Below are 10,000 nucleotides of genomic sequence, written 5' to 3'. Positions count from 1 at the left end.
GAAGAAAACTATAGTAAAGGTTTTGGTACAGCACTGTATCTTCTAACACTATTGTGTTTTCTTGCACAGCCCTTTGCTGTTGCCCTCAGATAGGAAGCTGAGTTCTTCCCTGTCTATTATCCAGGATTTTAAAATCATTGCTTAGGTGTGAGCTCCACCTGTTTCCTCTGGAAACCTTGCATTGGTTACTCTAGAAGAGATAAACCATTTTGATTTTATTATCTGGAAGGCTGCAACAATGGGTTGTGAGGGAAACACAAGTGTGTGTCTTTCCTTTATGAATTGTTATGCTATAATATGCATATCCAGTGATACATAGTTCACTTGATACTCATGGAAATTTCTTCTCTTTACAGGAGGACCCTCCGAAGTGCGGAAATGTTTTTTGCAATGTCCGCAGCAAGAACCTCTGCGGACATGAGTGTTGTAGGAGACACGCAGCATGCGCTGTCTCCAAGGATGATCTCCAGTATTGGGACCCTCAGGTATGTACTGTATGCACTAACCTGATTACTGAGGCTTTTGATTCCCCTAGAACGGCGGAATCAAGGGATATAGCAAGGGAAAAGCTTCGTACTTGGGTAAGGGGCTTCAAGAAGAACATCTCTGGCCCTTATCTTCCAAGTGAGAAGATGAGGGCGTATCTTTTTCCCCAGGCATCAGCTGATGCAGTGATTCCCCAGCCTCAAGAGGAGATCCCTCAAGATCAAGTCAAGGTGGACGTGGAAGTCGCAGTTGCGATGCAAGGCATCCAGTTGGATGACAGGATGTCTGACCTGGACGAACGTTTGGAAGAAGACCTCCTGGCAGAAGGTCAGGATGAAGTTCAAACCCCGGATGTCGTAGAGGATGTGGTCGACGAGGTGTCGGCTACTCCGGTTCAGATGCCGGAGCCTATCCCCTCAACATCGGCTGGTCTCCCAGTAGAACTGGGACAGGCCCTCTCTTCGATTGTTGGAATGATCCAACAAATGCAGAAGGAGAATCAGGAGAAGGCGGCTGCAATGGAACTGCGTTTGCAGTCCCTGGCAGAATCACATGGGCCCCGGAAAAGGCTCAATGTGAAAGACCTTCCCATATGCTCAGATGCTAACCCATGGAGGTATGCTGAGCACATGCCGATGAGGACTGGAAAGATCGTCATCTCGGATAAGCTGGGTTCAGTTCCCCTAGAGGAGGTAGAATTCTGGCCCAGCAAGGCATCATATCCGGACTGCTATGTCCGGCTGAGAAAAGAACCAGCTTCAAGGGAGGAGACAGAGCCGAAGGATGTCATTATTATGGACCACGCTAAGGCTCAAGCCCTACTTTCATCCTCGATGAAAGAGAGGGGCTTCTCTAACTCGAAGGTAGCTGCATTGAGCAAGAAGCTCCCTTCTTTTGTGTCCTCTCCTGATAGAGCCTTCCCCTTTTTACAGAAAGGGTTTGCGGCTGTCCTAAAGGCAGTCGAGGCCGGCAAGCCTTGCCCCTCCCTGGAGGAGTGTAAACCCTTGTCGCTGGCCCTGCCTATGGACCACAAAGACTGGAAGGATGTCCATCTGACATTCTCAGTGGGAAAGTTGGAGGCTGATATTGCCGGACGGCAATTCGGCGAGGACCTCCCCAAGCTGTCCGAATCTCTTTTACGAAGAGAGTTCGAGACAAAAGAAAGACTGGCTGCCTCAATGTCTCATCAGACTACTCTTGAGACGATGGCAAGTGACCCCAAGGTCCATGAAATGTTCATGGTAGTGGCTAAGTCTCACCTAGCCACAGTGACGAAGGACCTTTATGGCTTCGTCAAGGCAAGGAGAGCTTGCAGGGAGTTCGTGTTCACCAGGGCTTCGGTGAGACACGAGCCAAGGAAGTTAATCTCCTCCAACATTTGGGGAAAAGACCTTTTCCCTACCGATGTGGTCAAAGAGGTTGTTGATAAGGCCGCCGTGGAGAATAGAAACCTTCTCCAAAAGTGGGGCCTGGCTATCAAAAGAAAATCTTCCCCGGATGAGGGTCCTCAACCAAAGAGGAAGAATATGAGGACTAGGCTACCGTCTCGGCCAGCCAAGCCTTATAGACAGCAACAGCAACTGCAATTGCCATTGCCTCCAGTGCCCCAGATGGTGGCACAAACCCCGACTACTTTTCAGTGGGTACCCCAGGCTGTGCCAGGTCAGTCAACCACATTCACCCCAACGTTCGAAGGACAGTCTTCTTCCTTTCGTGCAAAACCTAGAGGAGCAGCCAGAGGCTCGTCTAGGCGCCCCTCAAGGGGAAGGGGATTCAGAGGTGGTCGTGGTCAGGGAGGCAAGACCTCAGGACGGCAGTCCAAGTGAAACGATACCGGTAGGAGGGAGACTGGTGAAATTTTGGGATCGCTGGACCTTCGATCCCTGGGCCCAAAGCCTACTCAAGAATGGACTGGGCTGAAGCTGGTACAGCACTCCACCCCCCTGCCTTCGGTTTTTCCAACACTCCACCCCCGTTTTGGAGGAGTACGTTCAAGAACTGTTGGAGAAAAAGGTGATCCGAAAGGTGAAGTCCATCAAATTCCAAGGGAGGCTGTTTTGTGTTCCCAAGAAAGACTCGGAAAAGCTCAGAGTCATTCTGGACTTGTCGCCACTCAACAAGTTCATAGTGAATTGCAAATTCAAGATGCTAACACTGCAACACATAAGGACCTTACTGCCCAAGAGGGCATACTCAGTCTCTATAGACTTGTCAGACGCCTATTGGCACATTCCAATCAGCCGTCGACTCTCCCCCTACCTAGGGTTCAGGCTACAACGGAGACTGTACGCCTTCAGAGCCATGCCATTCGGGCTAAACATAGCCCCAAGGATTTTCACGAAGCTTGCGAGCGCAGCTCTCAAACAATTACGCCTAAAGGGAATTCAGGTAGTAGCCTACCTGGACGACTGGCTGGTGTGGGCAGCATCCGAGACCGAATGCTTGCAAGCTTCCAGTCAGGTGATCCAGTTCCTAGAGTACCTAGGCTTCAAGATCAACAGAAAAAAGTCTCGACTTTCTCCATCCCAAAAGTTCCAGTGGCTGGGAATCCACTGGGACCTTTTGTCACACAGTTTCTCCATCCCGACGAAGAAAAGGAAGGAGATAGCGGGCTCTGTCAAGAGACTTCTAGATTCCGAAAGGATATCAAGACGCGAACAGGAGAGGGTACTAGGCTCTCTCCAGTTTGCTTCAGTGACAGACCCAGTGCTAAGAGCATAGCTAAAGGATGCAACCGGAGTTTGGAGAAGGTATGCATCAAACGCGCGAAGAGACCTGAGAAGACCAGTGCCGCCTCGGCTACGTACTCTTCTCAGACCTTGGTCCCAAGCCAGACATCTAAAGAAGTCGGTTCTTCTTCAGCCACCTCCCCCGTCGATGACGATTCACTCAGACGCCTCAAAGGAGGGATGGGGAGGTCACTCTCATTGTAAAAAAGTCCAGGGAACTTGGTCCAAGCTATTCAGGACCTTTCATATAAACTTTCTAGAAGCTATGGCAGTGCTCCTTACCTTAAAGAAAGTCTCCCCGCGTCACTCGATCCACATAAGATTGGTGATGGACAGCGAGGTGGTTGTGAGATGCTTGAATCGACAAGGGTCGAGGTCACCACCTCTCAACCAAGTGATGTTAGCCATTTTCCGATTGGCGGAAAAGAAGAAGTGGTACTTGTCGGCAGTTCACCTTCAAGGAGTCCGCAATGTGACAGCGGACGCTCTATCCAGGTTCACACCGATAGAGTTGGAATGGTCCTTAGACGCAGGATCATTCTCCTTCATTCTGAATCAAGTCCCAGAACTGCAAATAGACCTCTTTGCGACGAAAGACAACAAGAAGTTGCCCCTGTACGTGTCCCCGTACGAGGACCCCTTAGCGGAAGCAGTGGACGCAATGTCCCTCGACTGGAACAGATGGTGCAGGATTTATCTGTTCCCTCCTCACAACCTTCTGTTGAGGGTCCTCAACAAACTGAGATCCTTCAAGGGGGTAGCGGCAATAGTGGCCCACAAGTGGCCGAACAGTATGTGGTTCCCCTTGGCGTTGGAACTACAGATGAAGTTCGTGCCGCTACCACATCCAGTTCTGACCCAGCGAGTCCAGAAGTCGACTGTCTGCGCTTCATTACAGAAAACCCGGACCCTGCAGCTCATGATTTTCTCGCCCTTGCGGTGAGAAAGCGTTTCGGGATTTCGAAAGCCAGCATAGACTTCCTAGAGGAATATAAGTGCAAATCGACTAGAAGGCAATATGAGTCATCTTGGAGAAAGTGGGTGGCCTTTGTAAAGTCAAAGAATCCGCAGGAGATCTCAACAGACTTCTGCTTATCTTTCTTCATCCACCTCCATGGCCAAGGGTTGGCAGCTAACACGATTTCAGTGTGTAAATCCGCTTTGATGAGACCCATTTTATTTGCCTTCCAGATCGACCTAGGTAACGAGATCTTTAATAAAGTTCCGAAAGCCTGCGCTAGGCTCAGACCTTCAGCACCTCCAAAGCCCATCTCATGGTCTTTAGACAAAGTTCTTCATTTCGCCTCCCTGTTGAGCAATGAAGAATGTGCGTTAAAGGATTTGACGCAAAAAGTTATTTTCCTATTTGCACTCGCGTCCGGGGCCAGGGTTAGTGAGATCGCAGCCCTCTCGAGAGAGGCAGGTCGTGTTCAGTTCCTGGATGGTGGGGATCTGAACCTGTTTCCGGATCCTACGTTTCTCGCCAAGAATGAGTTACCCACCAACAGGTGGGGTCCCTGGAGAATCTGCCCTCTGAAAGAAGATGCATCTCTATGTCCAGTAGAATGCCTAAAGGTCTATCTTCGTAGAACTTCAGACTTCAAGGGTGGTCAACTATTCAGGGGAGAAACATCAGGCTCAAATTTATCTCTGAATCAACTCAGAGCGAAAATCACATATTTTATTCGCAGAGCGGATCCTGACAGTACACCCGCAGGTCACGATCCGAGGAAAGTTGCCTCATCCCTAAATTTCTTTAATTGTATGAATTTTGAACATCTCCGTTCATACACGGGCTGGAAGTCTTCCAGGGTGTTCTTTCGCCACTATGCGAAGCAAGTAGAGGAACTTAAGAGATCTGTGGTAGCAGTGGGTCGTGTAGTTAACCCTACTGTTTAACTCTTCGAGGAACAGTGGTCTTAATTGGGACGATTAAGTCCAGGGTGAGTGTGTAGGTACATACTGTACTACAAACTAAATGAGGGCACCAAGTGCCCATATAGACTGTTCCTTCTTTCAAAGGTGAACCTAGCATAAGTTCAGACATGTGTGCCGAGCGTTTCTAACGCTAATGTGATTGATTTGTAATACAGACTTTTATGACTTGATACCTTGGTATCTTATTAAAGTGGTGTTTAATGGTTTTTTCTTTCAGATAAACAAGTTCTGTTTACTATCATACTTATGCTTAAAGTTTTGGGTTACCCTCTTTTATATATATATATATATATATATATATATATATATTATATATATATATATATATATATATATATATATATATATATATATATAATTGTTGTTAACCTGTCTGTTTATTATCTGTCAATAAACTTGTTCTTGAGAACCTTGCGTCTCTTTCACCTGTGTCAATTTATTGGTATAATTGAGCATTTTGATTCTATGTATCTTATCTGGGATAATTCTGATAGAATTGTTCTGTTATGCAAGCTATGTTGCATTGGTTTATGTAGTCCCCTAATGGGAGGACTCCGTCCCATAAAGGGACGAGGGCGGTTTTATTAGTTTCTTCCTATGCGGATATAAACCTTTGTCCAATACAAGTATTGTGCGGATTACTGGTCAATATATATTGACGCAGTGGTTCTATACAAACTATGCTTTACTTAATATAGGGCGAGACCACTATATTAGCTTGCCTGGTATTCATACATAGATATATGTACTCTTCGAGACTTTCCAGAGTCTAGTAGGACTCTTCCCTGTAGGGGGCAGGAAGCTCTAACATAGTTTATAGTTAGTTGAAAAGATGTATAACGGTAACATCTTAGGTCTCTAGGTCTAGTCGACCGGGAAAAAATTACCTCCGGGGAGTACGGCACGTTCTGAGAATCCACAGATACAGTAATGCTCTGGTACACTTCCATCAGGACGACATGGCTTGAGCCCAAAAAACGGATTTTGAGCGAAGCGAAAAATCTATTTTTGGGTGAGATGGCCATGTCGTCCTGATGGACCAGCCCTTGCCTTTCTAAGAAAGGGCTGTAGGACCCCTCCTTACATACAGTATCTGCAGCACCTCGTGTACGCTACAAGGAATACAGATGGCGCCAGGATTGGCGCCAGGCACGCATACGAATCGGGGGATAGGGAAGCCTTGGGAGCGGCTCCCCTTTTTCTTTCCCGAATTCGTATCTAGTCAATCACCTCCTACGAGACGAAATCTCTGTCCAGGATGTAGATTACCATGTGACGTGTCTAGAATACGTCCTCTGATATGTCGCGATTTCCCTTTCACGAGGGCTACTCGCTCCAGGAGTTAGAATTCTGGTACCTTAAGGTAAATTCTCTGGGAATATCGCCGTAGTTGTAATATACCCTAGGAAGCTACCCTATAGGAACTTCCATCAGGACGACATGGCCATCTCACCCAAAAATAGATTTTTCGCTTTGCTCAAAATCCGTTATATATATATATATATATATATATATATATATATATATATATATATATATATATATTTATATATATATATATATATATATATATATATATATGTGTGTGTGTGTGTGTGTGTGTGTGTGTGTGTGTATGTGTGTGTGTGTGTGTGTGTGCGTGTATGTGTATGTATGCATGTATATATTATTCATCAGATTAAAGACTCTACTGAAAGATACAGTAAAATCTCATTAAACGTACGTCTCTAAACCATTATCCCTGACAATTCCTATTACACCATGAAGCCACTTATATACAGCCAACCCTGACTGCTCCCAGCAGTGATTAAGCGAGACAAATTACCATCACAAACAACCCAACCATCTTGGCATAATTCCAGGTTCCAGATAGGATCACTTGTCTCTCATTACACTCTCCAAAGGTATCAGGAAACCTGGGAGGTGGTAAAGGGGGTGGGGGTCTAAAGGGGAGGGGGAGAGAGGGGTGTTAATATGGTACAAAGGAAGGGGGTATTCATACCCAGATATTCATTCTCTTATCTTTGTTGTTTTCATGCTTTCAGTAACTACTCTGCACTGTTACATAATTACCTCCACCAACGAAGTTAGAAGCAGGTTATATTTTACTATTTATGAGTTTCTGTGTTTGTGTTTGTTTGTTTGTGTGTTTGTTAGTGAACAGCTTCCTGGTCCCAGTTTAAATCGTAGAGTAATAAAACTTGCTGGGATTATTTGTTACGTAAAAATCTGGAAAGGATTAAAGTTTGGAAGGTCAAAGTCAAATTTCAAGGTCACGGTCAAGAAAACTGTCCAGTTCACTTCAAAGTTGGTTAATTTTTTAGTGTATGAAAATCTACGCCAATTAATACATGTTATAGATAAAGGTTAAGTTCATAGATCAAGGTCAAGGTCAAGAAATAACCAATCGCGGATTCCTTACATGGGCGTGTAATGAGGTTTATTTGTTTGGTGAACAGCTGTTTTGGGCAATTGATGGTATTGCTTCGAGTTTGTTTTTAGATTTGGTTTGTATTGGTTAAAATGCTAGTTATTTGTTCATAATAATAATAATAATAATAATAATAATAATAATAATAATAATAATAATAATAATAATAATAATAGTAAAATTTATAACAATGAATTTATAGTAGTAGCAGTAGTAGTAATAATAATAATAATAATAATAATAATAATAATAATAATAATAATAATAATAATAATAATAATAACTATGAATTTATAGTAGTAGTAGTAGTAGTAGTGGTAGTAGTAGTAGTAGTTGTAGTAGTAGTAGTAGTAATAGTAGTAGTAGTAGTAGTAGTAGTAGTAGTAGTAGTAGTAGTAGTAGCTAATAAAGCAAAATAATGTTAATTATAGGTTTTTTGTGCATTTTAATTTTATTCAATACTAAAATATGTCATTAGTTTTAATTCAGAGGATAATATCTAAATAAATAAAAAAAATATAGAAAAACATTTCAATATAAAAAATATTCTACTATTGAAGTATGAAAAATAATTATAATAATCTTCAAATAGAAGTAATCATGAGAACATATATTATTGACCACATTGCTTTGATTTACTTTGGCCGGTCACATTACAGCTTGAGAGAATGGATCGAGATAGTTAAAGCCATTATTTGAGACAATTAATCTGATTCAGTTTAGACAATCGAACAAATTAAGTCGACAACTCCATCACTTCCTGATCATATTACAGCAACTTCAGTCTGTCGAAGTTGTGTCGACATTCGACTTGGGTTGGTCAAGAAGATGTGAATCTGTCAAGATAGTTTTTGATAGATATCATAATTAGCATTTCTTTTATAGAATCTAGATTTAATAATTTTCATCAAGGAATTATTAAATGGGATGATGTGGTCAGGTTTCACAATTAAGTTTCTTTAATATTTTTTTCTATATTTCATAGTTAATGAGTGGTGGCAACTATACATATATGAATAGACATATTCTTAATTTACGGTTTTTGTGAGATATCACAATTAGATATATTGAATAATTTCTATATACAATAAGTAATGATTGGTAGTAACAATACATATATGAATAAATATATTCATAATTTGAGGTTTTCGTGAGATTTTATAATTGAATTATGAGTAATATCCGCATTTATTAATCTGAATTAATGAATAAATGGCTGTATCGTCAAATAAATGTATAGATTGGAGAAATCTTATGAAGGATTATGAACAAACTGTGAATGGAAAGTCATATAATCTGAAAGAATTCTTTATTACAAATGAATAATAATAATAATAATAATAATAATAATAATAATAATAATAAAAATAATAATTATAATAATAATAATAATAATAATAATAATAATAATAATAATAATAATAATAATAATAATAATAATAATAATAATAATAATAATATTTTCTCTTAATATCACCACTCTTATAAAAGTTGAATTACATTAAAGGAAGAAAATTTTTTTGAAAACACGAACACTGAATTTAAATTCCCAAGGGTTAAGGACTGATAAAGAAGTTGTCAAGAGCCACAGTATATTCAACTTTGGGATTCTTAATGAAATTGAAGAGAGTCAGGGAAACTTTTCTGTTTTGTCTAATGAGAGTACAACTCCTCTCTCTCTCTCTCTCTCTCTCTCTCTCTCTCTCTCTCTCTCTCTCTCTCTCTCTCTCTCTCTCTCTCTCTCTCTCTCTTATATTTATAATTCATTACATTTCATTTATAGCTTGTTTGTTATTTTTATATTTTTTCCAGACTGTACTGCTTTACCTTTTTGACCCCTCGTTTGAAAAGCAAAATGTCATAAGCCTAAAGGCTCCAGCAGTAAAATATAGACTTGTGAGAAAAGCAAATAAGGAAATAAATAAACTATAAGAGTATTAATGAACTATCAATAATCAAAAATTTAAGAACATTCATATTAAAATAGATCTTCCATGTATAAACTCTAAAAACTTTATAAATGAAAAGGAAGAGAAATATGATAGAACAACGTGCCCGAAGGTTACCCTCAAGCTGTAAAAAAAGATTTCCACCAAAAACTCGTTATACTCATTTCTTAGTTTGCCATTAAGTGGGGCAATCCCAGGAACTCCTCATGCAAAACCACCCTTATCGCATCAATCATAGTTGAGGAAAAAGATTTAGAAAAAAAAAATATCTTTCCTTAAGAGACAGATCGTGATCTAGACTACTCTGAGTTCAGTTGGTTCTGGCTGATTAAATTGATAGGTCTTATTTTCCTTTTTTTTTTTTTTTTTCTTGATTTGAAAATTTGTTTTTATTTGTTAATATATTCAGTTGTTCGCAGTTTAAAGCAATAAATAATTTGTGTTTCTGTGTGTTTTTAAATCGTTAT

This window comes from Palaemon carinicauda, unplaced genomic scaffold (genome assembly GCF_036898095.1).
Source record: "Palaemon carinicauda isolate YSFRI2023 unplaced genomic scaffold, ASM3689809v2 scaffold499, whole genome shotgun sequence".
In the NCBI taxonomy this organism is placed as follows: domain Eukaryota; kingdom Metazoa; phylum Arthropoda; class Malacostraca; order Decapoda; family Palaemonidae; genus Palaemon; species Palaemon carinicauda.
The sequence above is the reverse complement of the archived record's forward strand: the minus strand, read 5'-3'. Positions refer to the sequence as shown.